Source organism: Pseudophryne corroboree, chromosome 1 (assembly GCF_028390025.1).
Source record: "Pseudophryne corroboree isolate aPseCor3 chromosome 1, aPseCor3.hap2, whole genome shotgun sequence".
NCBI classification, from domain to species: Eukaryota; Metazoa; Chordata; class Amphibia; order Anura; family Myobatrachidae; genus Pseudophryne; species Pseudophryne corroboree.
In genome coordinates, this window is record NC_086444.1 from 751,068,375 (window position 1) to 751,080,970 (window position 12,596).

The 12,596-nt window shown below is 45.6% G+C and overlaps 1 protein-coding gene and 1 pseudogene across 1 annotated transcript in view; both read right to left on the reverse strand.

The window, feature by feature from the left end:
• MTHFD2L (methylenetetrahydrofolate dehydrogenase (NADP+ dependent) 2 like) overlaps positions 1-12,596 on the reverse strand; it is a 441,513-nt gene that overhangs the window by 60,287 nt on the left and 368,630 nt on the right. The window lies entirely within an intron of this gene.
• LOC134958294 (5S ribosomal RNA) lies at positions 608-726 on the reverse strand (annotated as a pseudogene).

The window sequence follows — 12,596 nt, forward strand, 5'->3', positions numbered from 1 at the left end:
CTCTGTCCAGCGACCAGTTACATTAAACAAACTTACAGTCATTATTAAGGGGAACATTATTTATAAAACATACTATTTGGTTTTATTATTTAACGTTTGAGTCGCTCGCTAGACGCACACAAACTCTACCGTAAATGCACATACCACGTGCTCGAGCGCATGGCCGAGGAGGCGCCATCACGCAGCTGCGAGTATCCGCACGCACGGGAGAGAATGTGCATGTGCAGCAGTCACGCGCATGGGGTGGATATATGGCAACGTGTAGCATGATATTTTTCCGACTTTGACATGATAATAACAAAATTGACAATAAAGATTGGTGAGAATTTACAAATCACTACTGTCTGCCATGCTTTGGTAATTAATTGAGAATTATACTGCATGTGGTAGATTCACAGATTGATCCCAGTACATAATTTGATCAAATTTGATGATGAAAAAAATATATATGTCACACACCTGAGCCTACGCAATAATACAAAGACGTCTGTTCGGTCAGACAATAAGAGCCGCCAAAAGAAGGTGATAAGTGAATAAAATTAAGAGCAGAAAAAATTAGAAAGGTGTGAATCTGCTGTCAGTGTTAAACACTGGACATGATAATCATACTCTACTACACTGGATCTTCCTCAGGAGTCTCCTACCCGAGTACTAATTCAGCCCAACACTGATTAGCTTCCAAGATCGGATGGATTCGGGCGTTTCCAGTGTGGTATGGTAGTAGAGTGGTACATGGGTGATTTTAGTCACTTTGGAGTCACTGATGAGAGTTCACGGAAAATTGAAAGAGGATGGCAACAGAAAAGTGAAGTGGAAAAGAAATAGATGGATCTACTGCCAGCGTTAGACAGAGATGGGAGACTCTGAATCGTTGGTGAGAGTCCGGAAAAATAGAAATAGAAAAGACATAAAAGAAAGTGTTATTGACATGGGAATTTAACACTGGTACTAAGGGAAATCCCAATAATAGCACACAGAAAATACTGTGAATGGTACCAGTGTGGATGAACAAACAAACAAAAAAAAAAAAACTTGTTAGGTTAATAGGTAATGCTGTGGTAAGTATTAAGGAAGATGAGAGAGATACTTAATTAACCATTAGTGGCTATAGAGACTATAGCTGATAGAGAGAGGGTGAGATAAATCAGAAGTAAAAGGACAGGGTGTGCATAATCCCTATACACACTCAATGAACTCCTAATGTTGCACAGAAATATAGTATCAATAGGTATGCAAAACACAACGAAGAAAAGAAAGATTTTGTGATATAAACAAATGTCAATTGAAGCTGCAATGAAAATACTGTTGCAAGATGCTTGAAATAAGCTAAGAGAACAGGTGTCTAATCAAGATGAGAACATTGTTGCCACAAGTTAATCCTGCAACACACTTGCTATATGCATATATAAACTCAAGATAAAGTCACTTTCATTGATCCAAGAAAGACATGGTGCCCTGCTGGTAGAGAATTACATAATAATAATAAATAATATGTATATTAATATATAGGTATTGATCTCCCGTAGCGGCGGTCTCTGGTTTAGAATGCAAAAAGGTTTAGTTTACCAATGTAAGTATTGTGCCGCTGCAGAGGCTGGAATCCAGCGCAATGCAGATCTCTGTTCCCCGGAGAATAGGACCATGCGGCACGGCTCAGACGAGTCGATTGCGGAGGACGGCACGATGGTCAGTCTGGAAGGGCAGACAGCATGGTAGGTGATTGGGACAGAGGACGGCTCCAACGGGTCAGCTGCGGAAGACGGCGGGCGGATCAGTCCGTTCCAGTAGACAGCAGGGCAGGCGAGCGGAGCAAAAGACGGCTCAGATGAATGGGCTGCAGGAGGCGGCAGGAGGATCAGTCCATGGTGGCAGACAGCAGTGTATGTGAGCGGGACGGAAGACGCGTTTCGCCCGTACGTCGGGCTTGCTCACTTCCTGGCACTGTGGGGGCACTTATGTATCTGGCACTGTGGGGGCATATCTGCACTGTGGGGGAATTTATGTATCTGGCACTGTGGGGGCATATCTGCACTGTGGGGGCATTTATGTATCTGGAACTGTGGGGTCATTTATGTATCTGGCACTGTGGAAGCATTTATGTATCTGGCACTGTGGAAGCATTTATGTATCTGGCACTGTGTAAGCATTTATGTATCTGGCACTGTGGAAGCATATCTGCACTGTGGGGGCATTTATGTATCTGGCACTGTGGGGGCATTTATGTATCTGGCACTGTGGGGGCATTTATGTATCTGGCACTGTGGGGGCATTTATGTATCTGGCACTGGGGGCATATCTGCACTGTGGGGGCATGTATGTATCTGCACTGTGGGGGCATATCTGCACTGTGGGGGCATTTATGTATCTGGAACTGTGGGGTCATTTATGTATCTGGCACTGTGGGGGCATTTATGTATCTGGCACTGCGGAGGCATATCTGCACTGTGGGGGCATTTATATATCTGGCACTGTAGGGGCATTTATGTATCTGGAACTGTGGGGACATATCTGGCACTGTGTGGCCATTTGTGTAGCTGGCACTGCTGGGGGGCATGTCACGTGTAGCTGGCACTGCTGGGGGGCATGTCACATGTAGCTGGCACTGCTGGGGGGCATGTCACGTGTAGCTGGCACTGCTTGGGGGCATGTCACGTGTAGCTGGCACTGCTGGGGGGCATGTCACGTGTAGCTGGCACTGCTGGGGGGCATGTCACGTGTAGCTGGCACTGCTGGGGGGCATATCATGTAGTGTTCCCACTAGGCGTCTGTGGCTGGGCAATGTGTCTCAGTGCTCTACCTGGCGCAATGTGTCTCAGTGCTCTACCTGGCGCAATGTGTCTCAGTGCTCTACCTGGTGCAATGTGTCTAACGTGCTGTGCCTGGCGCAAAGTGTCTAACGTGCTGTGCCTGGCGCAAAGTGTCTAACATGCTGTGCCTGGCGCAAAGTGTCTAACGTGCTGTGCCTGGCGCAAAGTGTCTAATGTGCTGTGCCTGGCGCAAAGTGTCTATCGTGCTGTTCCTGGCGCAAAGTGTCTAACGTGCTGTGCCTGGCGCAAAGTGTCTAGGAGGTTCTACCTGGTGCAATGTGCATTAGCTGCACTACTGTGTGGTGTAATGTGAATTGCCACTATTATGTTCCCCACGAAGTAACTCCCCTAAATTTTTGCAAGCATTGCAGTATGTACATCATTATGCCCTGTTATGGAAGGATAATGTACAGCGCTATGAACTGGATATAAAAATACACGGGGGGGGTCGCTTTTACATTTTCTCGCTCAGGGTGCTAGAAGGCCTGGAGCCAGCCCTGCCCCCAACCACAGCACCTACTAGGTGATTCATCAGGCCCTGCGTGTGCTGTTCACGCCATTGCAAGGGGCTTCGACCCCTTAACCATTGCACGCCCTTTGTCCATGCAATATTCAACCACTCACACAATTATGATTGGAGGTAATACTCCATATAATAAAAATATTGCACACCACAAGGGCGTGCAAGGGTTAAGGGGGCGTAGCTCCTTACAATGGTGTGATGAGCGCCCGTAGGGCGCGATGAATCACCTAGTATTATATATTATGTGTATATGTTGCAGTGGGGCAAAAAAGTATTTGGACAGCCACCGATTGTGCAAGTTGACCCACTTAAAAAGGTGTGTAATTTCCATCATATGTACACTTCAACTGTGAGAGACAGAATCTGAAAGAAAAAAAAACTAGGAAATCACATTGTATGATTTTTATGATGGAAATTACAGACCTCTCATCTTTTTAAGTGGGTCAACTTGTACAATCGGTGGCTGTCCAAATACTTTTTTGCCCCACTGTATGTGTATATATTATGTGTATTATCTCTTATATAAAAGCCCAGATCTGTGACTTTGTGCCTGTGTGTATAATGCATCTCTCATTGGGTTAGTGGCAGGTCTATCACACCCAGTCCACAGCTGATTGGGCGAGAAATGCCCTCCCACACAGGTTACATCCAATGGGAGGCTCTGCCCTTTGCCTGCTGTGTTTTCACAGAGCAGGATTAGCAATGGGACTGATGGAGCTGCAGCTCCAGCCCCACACCCCAAAATAGGCCCACTGCATCTGCAGCAACATACCCTCCAACCATTTACACATAAAAATTGATACAAATTTGAAAAGGGGGCGTGGCCATGGGTACACCTGCGTGGCCACGCCCCTTTTCCTATACTTTCAATGGAAGCTTGGAGAGTCAAAAATCGGTATAGACCATAAAAAAAGGGACTGTACCTGCCAAAAAGGTCCAGCTGGAGGGTATGCCACTGCATCTGCAGCAAGTCTCTGTGCTGTAGATAGGGAAGAAAAAACATCCTTTTACTGCAGCGTCCTATGTCCTGCTGCCAGTCCACCTGCCCCCTCCAGCATCAATAATCCCCACTCCCTAGCCGCGGCGCAGGTGGAACAAAAGCTTCTGCGGCCACCGGCATAGATGTGTATGAAAGCGGCGCAGCAGAAGGCTCTCTGAGCCCTGGAGCCTACTCTGCGCATGATGTCACAGAACTGCCTCCCCGCCACAGCCGCGCCCAGATCCCCAAAGGCCCTGACTCCGCAACACAGCACTTGGGCTGCCAGCCTGGAAGCCCCGAGATGGCTAATGTAACGGATAGAGTGGGTGATATCATGAAGGGTAATGTCTGGACGCTGAATCAATGTAAAAGGTGACAGTGCTGTGCAGTGCAGTGGGTGTGCGGTCTGGGCCGGTGCTAGGGTGTTCGGCGCGCCCCTGCAAAATATATATTTGCACCCTCGCATACTTTACAAAGGCAGAGCGGACATAATACCCCCTGTAGTAGAGGCACTTACACATGTAACGCCACGTGTACCAGTGACGCTTACACACTTAACACCCCCTGTAGCAGTGACGCTTACACACGTAACATCCGCCATAGCAGTGACGCATACACACGTAACGCACTCTGTACCAGTGCCATTTAGACACGTAACATCCCCTGTACCAGTGATGCTTACACACGTAACGCCCCCTGTACCAGTGCCGCTTACACACGTAACGCCCCCTGTACCAGTGCCGCTTACAAACGTAACGCCCCTGTATCTGTGCCGCTTAGACACGTAACGCCCCCTGTATCAGTGATGTTTACACACATAACGCCCCCGGTACCAGTGCCGCTTACACACGTAACGCCCTCTGTACCAGTGCCGCTTACACACGTAACGCCCCCTATACCAGTGCCGCTTACACACGTAACGCCCCCTGTAGAATGCCGCTTACACACATAATGCCCCCTGTACCAGTGCCACTTACACACGTAATGCCCCCTGTACCAATGCCGCTTACACACATAACGCCTACTGTACCAGTAGGCGTTACACACGTGCTTACACACATTATGCCACAGTCACACATACATACATGTATATATATATATATATATATATATATAAATGTGATGTGCACCGGACATTTTTCGGGTTTTGTGTATTGGTTTTGGATTCGGTTCAGCGGCCGTGTTTTGGATTCGGACGCGTTTTGGCAAAACCTCCCTGAAAATTTTTTGTCGGATTCGGGTGTGTTTTGGATTCGGGTGTTTTTTTACAAAAACCCCTCAAAAACAGCTTAAATCATAGAATTTGGTGGTCATTTTGATCCCATAGTATTATTAACCTCAATAACCATAATTTCCACTCATTTTCAGTCTATTCTGAACACCTCACAATATTATTTTTAGTCCTAAAATTTGCACCGAGGTCGCTGGATGACTAAGCTAAGCGACCCAAGTGGCATACACAAACACCTGGCCCATCTAGGAGTGGCACTGCAGTGTCAGACAGGATGGCACTTCAAAAAAATAGTCCCCAAACAGCACATGATGCAAAGAAAAAAAGAGGTGCACCAAGGTCGCTGGATGGCTAAGCTAAGCGACACAAGTGGCCGACACAAACACCTGGCCCATCTAGGAGTGGCACTGCAGTGTCAGGCAGGATGGCACTTCAAAAAAATAGTCCCCAAACAGCACATGATGCAAAGAAAAATTAAAGAAAAAAGAGGTGCAAGATGGAATTGTCCTTGGGCCCTCCCACCCACCCTTATATTGTATATACAGGACATGCACACTTTAACAAACCCATCATTTCAGCGACAGGGTCTGCCACACAACTGTGACTGAAATGACTGGTTGGTTTGGGCCCCCACCAAAAAAGAAGCAATCAATCTCTCCCTGCACAAACTGGCTCTACAGAGGCAAGATGTCCACCTCCTCCTCATCATCCGATTCCTCACCCCTTTCACTGTGTACATCCCCCTCCTCACAGATTATTAATTCGTCCCCACTGGAATCCACCATCTCAGGTCCCTGTGTACTTTCTGGAGGCAATTGCTGGTGAATGTCTTCACGGAGGAATTGATTATAATTCATTTTGATGAACATCATCTTCTCCACATTTTCTGGAAGTAACCTCGTACGCCGTGTCAAAGTCGAAAAATATTGTAATGCATATGCCTTGTACTAACCCCATGCACAGGCCTGCTTCTCGTGCACTCAGTCCTCCGTGCATGCACATATCCGCAATTTGCGTAGGATCGCTCCAGCGATCATGCGCGTGACATGGGTATTTACGGTGGAGTTTGTGAGCGCGTAGAGGGTTATTAGAACATTACATATTTAACCCAAATAGTGCATTTTGTACCCATAGTTCCCCTACACCACATCAGCGAGTATCAATAGTTTAAACAGTTCCAGGACTAAGGGATTCGTCTTTGCATGATAGGAAGGGTCAGATAAAGGTTGGAAGGTGATGTTTAGTATCCAGCTGTAGGGTATTTTGAGGGTAACATTCCGGTGTTGGTTAGAGAAAGATCGCATGTTCCTGCGTATAGTTATGTGCAGAAGTAGAATATAGATATTCACTGTATTTACTGTATATTATGTATGCGGCGGGAATCCAGAGGATACCACCCACAAGAGCAGTTGGGGAAAGACATCGCCCATCTATTCAAATCAACCTATGACCTCTTCTGTGATGAAAAGACACATCTCTGTGTCCAATGGACAATGAGATTACAGTGACCATTGTATTGTGTATGCATGTTGTGTATAAAAAGCCGGTGAGAAGACTCTGAACGCTTTCTATCTGACTAGCGGAGGACCGGCCGGGTTGCGCTTGCGAACATTCTCACGTATGTACATTCTCTGTAGCCATTATTCTGTTTAGATTTATCTTGTTAGCCTGTAGTGTATGATTTGTATTGTTTTACCTTTTGGAATTAATCCACTGTGGCCTTAGAACCCTGTGGTTTCAACTACAAATCAGTGTTGTGTCTTCACTTTCCCTCAAGGGTTTTAAAGTGTATTTATCTGTATAAGGTGTATTGGTATTGATAAGGTGTACGCACTGCGGTTACTTTATACCGTCAGCGCTACTTAAGGTTTAAGGTATAACATCGTTGCAGTACTTTGCTGCTAAGGGTTCAAAGTGTAATCATATCATTGCATTGTATCATCAGCAAGGTTTAAAGGTTATCAATTGTGTGTGCGCATGCTGTGTGTACTCTGTACACTCAGCGCGGCGTGTGTACGCCAAGTACGTACCACGTGCAGGACTCTGTACGCAAATAGCGTACAAGTTCATAGCACGTGTTTTTGGTCTAGCGGCCATAGCGGCTCCACGGTAAAAGTGTATCTAGAGGTAAAGCTTTTCGGTCTAAGACAATATCGACATTATCAATTGGGAGCTCGTCCGGTTCTTCCTCATACCCGCAGCCTAGCAGGTTTACGCAGACTTTATCTATCAGCAAAGGGCGGAAAGGTATCCCCTGTAAGCCTTCTCTTGGTTGGTGGATACACTAGTGCTGATTAGATAAGCGTCTACCCTGCATGGTTTGAAGGGATGCTGGAGGGATCCGTAAGGTAAGAAGCAACAGCTATTTTTTTTAAATCTGTGAAATTTCTGTTTTGGCGCCAAATGCGCACGCAACACTCGCATACACCTGTATTTTGTACTTTTGCATATCTGCTCGCATTATTGCCGTAAGCATTGATTACTAGATTCATTTTGACCTGTACTGAGAAAATTTGTTGCTATTTAGTTAAAATATAGAGTTAATAGTTAAGGAAGTAAGTGTAAGACGCACACGCAGCCTGGCCTAGTTGTAAAGGTTTATACAGAAGAAACTGTGTGTTGTGTTAAGTGAGCGATTATAGTTAAATATCGCTTACATTTATAGAAGTGTGGGATTTGTAGTACTGCGGACGTACGGCCTTTGTACACATGTCTCGAATAGCGTACGGGACTGCGTACACAACGTAAAGACGTACGCACGTGGCGTGTTCACGCAACATGCGTAAAAGTGCGACCGCTAAATACAAATCACACAATAGCATTGTTTTAGTTTAGGCGCGATACGGTAACCACGCGATAATAGCACAAATTGATCAGTTTTCAATATTTAGTTTAAAAACCTTTTTTATTGTATTACCTCTGGAGAAAGCTACCAGTTAACAGGAAAGGATATTTTCTGATCAGAAAACTATAGAATGTTAGTGTGGGCTGAATAAGGTGTGAATATATTGAACCCCGCTTGGTGAACTTGGTGATCTTGGTGAAGCTTGGTGAAGCTTGGTGAAACACGGTCTAGGTGAAGACGTGGTGAGCACGGTCTAGGTGAATACGTGCAACGGAGTGTGATAACGTTTTCGTGGTATTACACTCCAGCTGTTTTGGAGCACAGGGTGGAGACTCCAGTGATCCTACCACTTATAGATAGCAAGTGTTTACGAGCGGTACGATTGGACCGCACGGTTGTGTGGGCAATACACAGCGCAACGTGATACGAAGTTTTGCATAGTTGTGCGTATATCTCGTCATCATAAGCGTTATGTGAAGCACATGCAAGCGTGATTTGTGTAAAGTAAAGGTTTAGGGAGTTTTCGTTGGTCCCTCCAGAGGCAGATATTCACTGGGTACCTAAAGGCCCAGGGGATATAGGCCGAAGTAGGGCCTGCAACGGCTACACGTGTCTGCTAAAAAAGGCGGATCCGTGATACTCGGAGCAGAAGAAGTTAGTGGAAGAACTTTGAGGACTTCCACCGGTAGACTACTGTGTTTGGTGCATTTTAGGAAGTTTTCCCGTGTTAAAAAGGTCCACAATGGAAGCCAAGTGCACAACACAGGGACGTTCCTCAGTCAGGGTTCAGACTGCAGATTTCAGACCCAGGGGGTCAGCTCGGTTAGTAATGTGGAGGAAGTATGGTCCCTACACTGAGACCTTTTGTGATGAATGGACACGAATGACTGTGGGGGATAAAGCACCATTTCCTGGGATAGGTAGTTTTGACTCAGAGGTATTGCATAATCTAAGGCTTAGGATCTGTCTGATAAAATCTCAAAAACAAAGGATTAGACACACAAACTGTTTAAATTTATGGCAACAAGAGGGTGATATGCAGAGGGAACTAGCTTACACAGCCGGTTCCAACCCTAGCAGGAAACTGATGGCAACCGCACCACCACCACAGTATATTACAGGGGAGAAAGTGGCTACAGACAATGACATACTGATATATGCTAAGAGTAAAATTGATAAATGTATTAATGATGATAAGAGTAAACTTAATAAATGTATTAATGCTAACCCGTGCAAGTTGTATCCCATCTTAAACTTCCCTCAGGAATACGAGCAAGAAGATGAACCCAGCACGATATCGGCACTTTCTCTAGCAGCCACCATACAGGACACCCAGGTGGGCACGGCCCAACCGGTAAGAGCAGTAGTAAATCCCCCTAGCGGAGGGATAAGTGAGGTCATGTCCACAGGTAAGTACGGTACAGTACGTTATGCAGAGACAATTGCACCTCACATTGTAGAAGCAACCCAAAATGATGTAATTGAACTAAATCCTGTCAGGGTGATCACAGTCCCCAATGGGAAGACTGACGCTCAGGGAATCACTCCCGTCAGGAACATTGCTATGCATTGTCCTTGGTCCCGGACAGAATTGAGGACAATTATGTCTGAATTTCCCGATCCCAGAAAAGATCTAGTCGCATGCCAGAGGTTTATTAAAGAATTAGGTAATGCCACCGAACCCACAAACAAAGATTGGCGAACAGTGCTACGAGTATGTCTACCTTCCAATATTGACCCTGCGAAATTTATTACTGATTGTAAATTAGACGCAGAAGTACCTCTCACTGAGGAGTACACTCAGGAGAATGTACGACAAATCAATCTGCAATTAGGAGTACATTTCCCTACTGTTGTCAAATGAAACAAAATCTTTTCCATAAGACAAAAAGAAGGTGAAACGGCATCTGAATATTTCCACCGAGCACTGCAGGAAATGTCTAGATACACTGGGATCGAGGACATTAAGGAAAATATACATCACAGGGAGGTAGCTGTGTCAGTATTAATGGACGGGTTAAAAGACACACTAAGAACCAGGGTACAAACCTCTCTACCTAACTGGAGAGGTATCTCGGTGGCTGCATTAAGAGAGTCCGCTATCGAGCATGACCGTAATATCCAAAGAACCAGGGAAGCACAGGGAGAGCGGTTGATGGTGATGAGCATCCAAGCACTGGAAGAAGCATCAACTCGACCAAAACCCCAGGCCCCTGGCACATGGAGGAAGCCAAGAGTTTGTTATCTGTGTAAAAGGGAAGGGCATTATGCCAGCAACTGTAACAGCACATATAAATTCAGACCCCCTAGACAAGAACACGAGCAAAGTTATGATACACGTAATTGGGATCAGGGATCACATATGAAAAATTTTGGGCCACACCTGTAGTCTGCAGCCAGTGAAGTTGATTGCTAGCCTTGGTAGTAAACCTGAGGTCACAGTTGATGTAGCTGGTAGATCATTTCTTGTAGATACAGGGGCGGCCAGATAAACTCTGTGATTTATCTTTTAAAGTTTCCTCTTCATCTCTGACGTTCACCGACAGATTTACAGCTCAAACGTCACATGTCTACTCGGTCTTTTCAGAGGTCTGCCCAACCCCAGTATATCTCACCAGCATCATTGTGCCTGGCCATGCACAGAGGGTGGAGATTGGAAATACTGGTGAAGGGAGACTGTGCAGAGATACCGATAGACATGATGGTGTGACAGCCTGATGGTGAGCGCAAATCTGACAAATTTTCTTTTTATTATTCTCTCTTTTTTTTTTCATTTTCCACGGATGGTTTATTTCACACAACAGTTAAACACATTGTAATACAGGATTCATGTTCCCTACAGAAAGGTCGCTGACTCGGAGAGAACATCGTATCACTGGAGTGTCTGTTCCAGGAAGGTTGAGAGGCAGCACTGTTGAGACGGCACCTGAGCACGGAGAACAACAAGACTAGAGGCGGTTGTCGTACCAGTTTTCTTTTTCCTTTTTATTATTTTCTCCATTACCCACCTTTCCTCCCCCTTCCTTGCTCCTTTTTCTCTCCCCTTAACAAGATGGACTTAGCCCAAGAGACTGCAGTCCGGGTTTTCCTGTTGACCCTGTTGTTGACCAGAGCAGTCTGTTTCGGTGAGAGTACCAGAGAGGTCGAGAAAGGATCTGGAATGGGTTCTGATGGCAAGGACGGATTTGTAGAATTCCAAGAGCAACACATTCACCGAGCAAAGGCGAGTATCAGAAAATGATCTGGTAGTCAAGAAACTAGGAGGCATTGTGAAGGGTTATTGGCTGAGGAAAATTGTATTTGTAGAAACTGTGAAAACATAGTTGAGGACGGGTGCATCCAGAGATGTCAGTCCAGCCTTAATATCAACATGGACCGTCATCCATTGAGTGATTATCACTCATTAGTGGGTAAGGTTTTAAACCAAACAGAATGCTGGGTGTGCTCACAAGTACCTCAAGGTCAGAGCAAGTCAGGACTAGTACCGTATCCCTTAACAATAGATGAGGTACTCGAATAACGGGGTGGGAGACCGGTGGACAAGAAATTTAATATTTCTAGGCCCCCTAGTTTGAAGCTCCACCAATATCATGTGGATAGATCCTTAGTATGTTTCAACATTTCCAATTCCCGAAAGCCGGGAAATTGGGAAGTGACATGGAATAACCAAACCATGGCATTTTCACACAGAGCCGCCAGAATGCCCGTAGACACTGAACTTATACGCCAAATAGCCATCGGTGGAAGGTATTTTCGGTACAGGTATACTCTAGGAAGTAGGACCATGTGGGTTGGAGAAGTATCACCAGGATACTGTGCGCATATCATACAGCCTGATACGTGTACTGAACAGATGAGAGAGTTAGGGATAGGATTTTTCACTTGGAAGGTTTGCAATATGGTAATGTCATATTCTGTCCCATATGTTCTCCCCGATGATGCATATTTCATATGCGGGAGGAAGGCTTATAAGTGGCTTGCCCCAAACTCAGAGGGATTGTGTTACATTGGAAGAGTGTTACCAGAGGTTATAACCATAACCCATGATAAGATGAAAGACGTTCACCACAGTGCTCAAGCTCCTTATACTCATACTCACTATGAACACATCGTTAAGAGACACCTCATAGATAGGACAGAGCACGCAGCCTCTGATTTGATTCATGAATCCACTGGGATTCAATTTCTACTCGCGTTAGACATCACCCGTA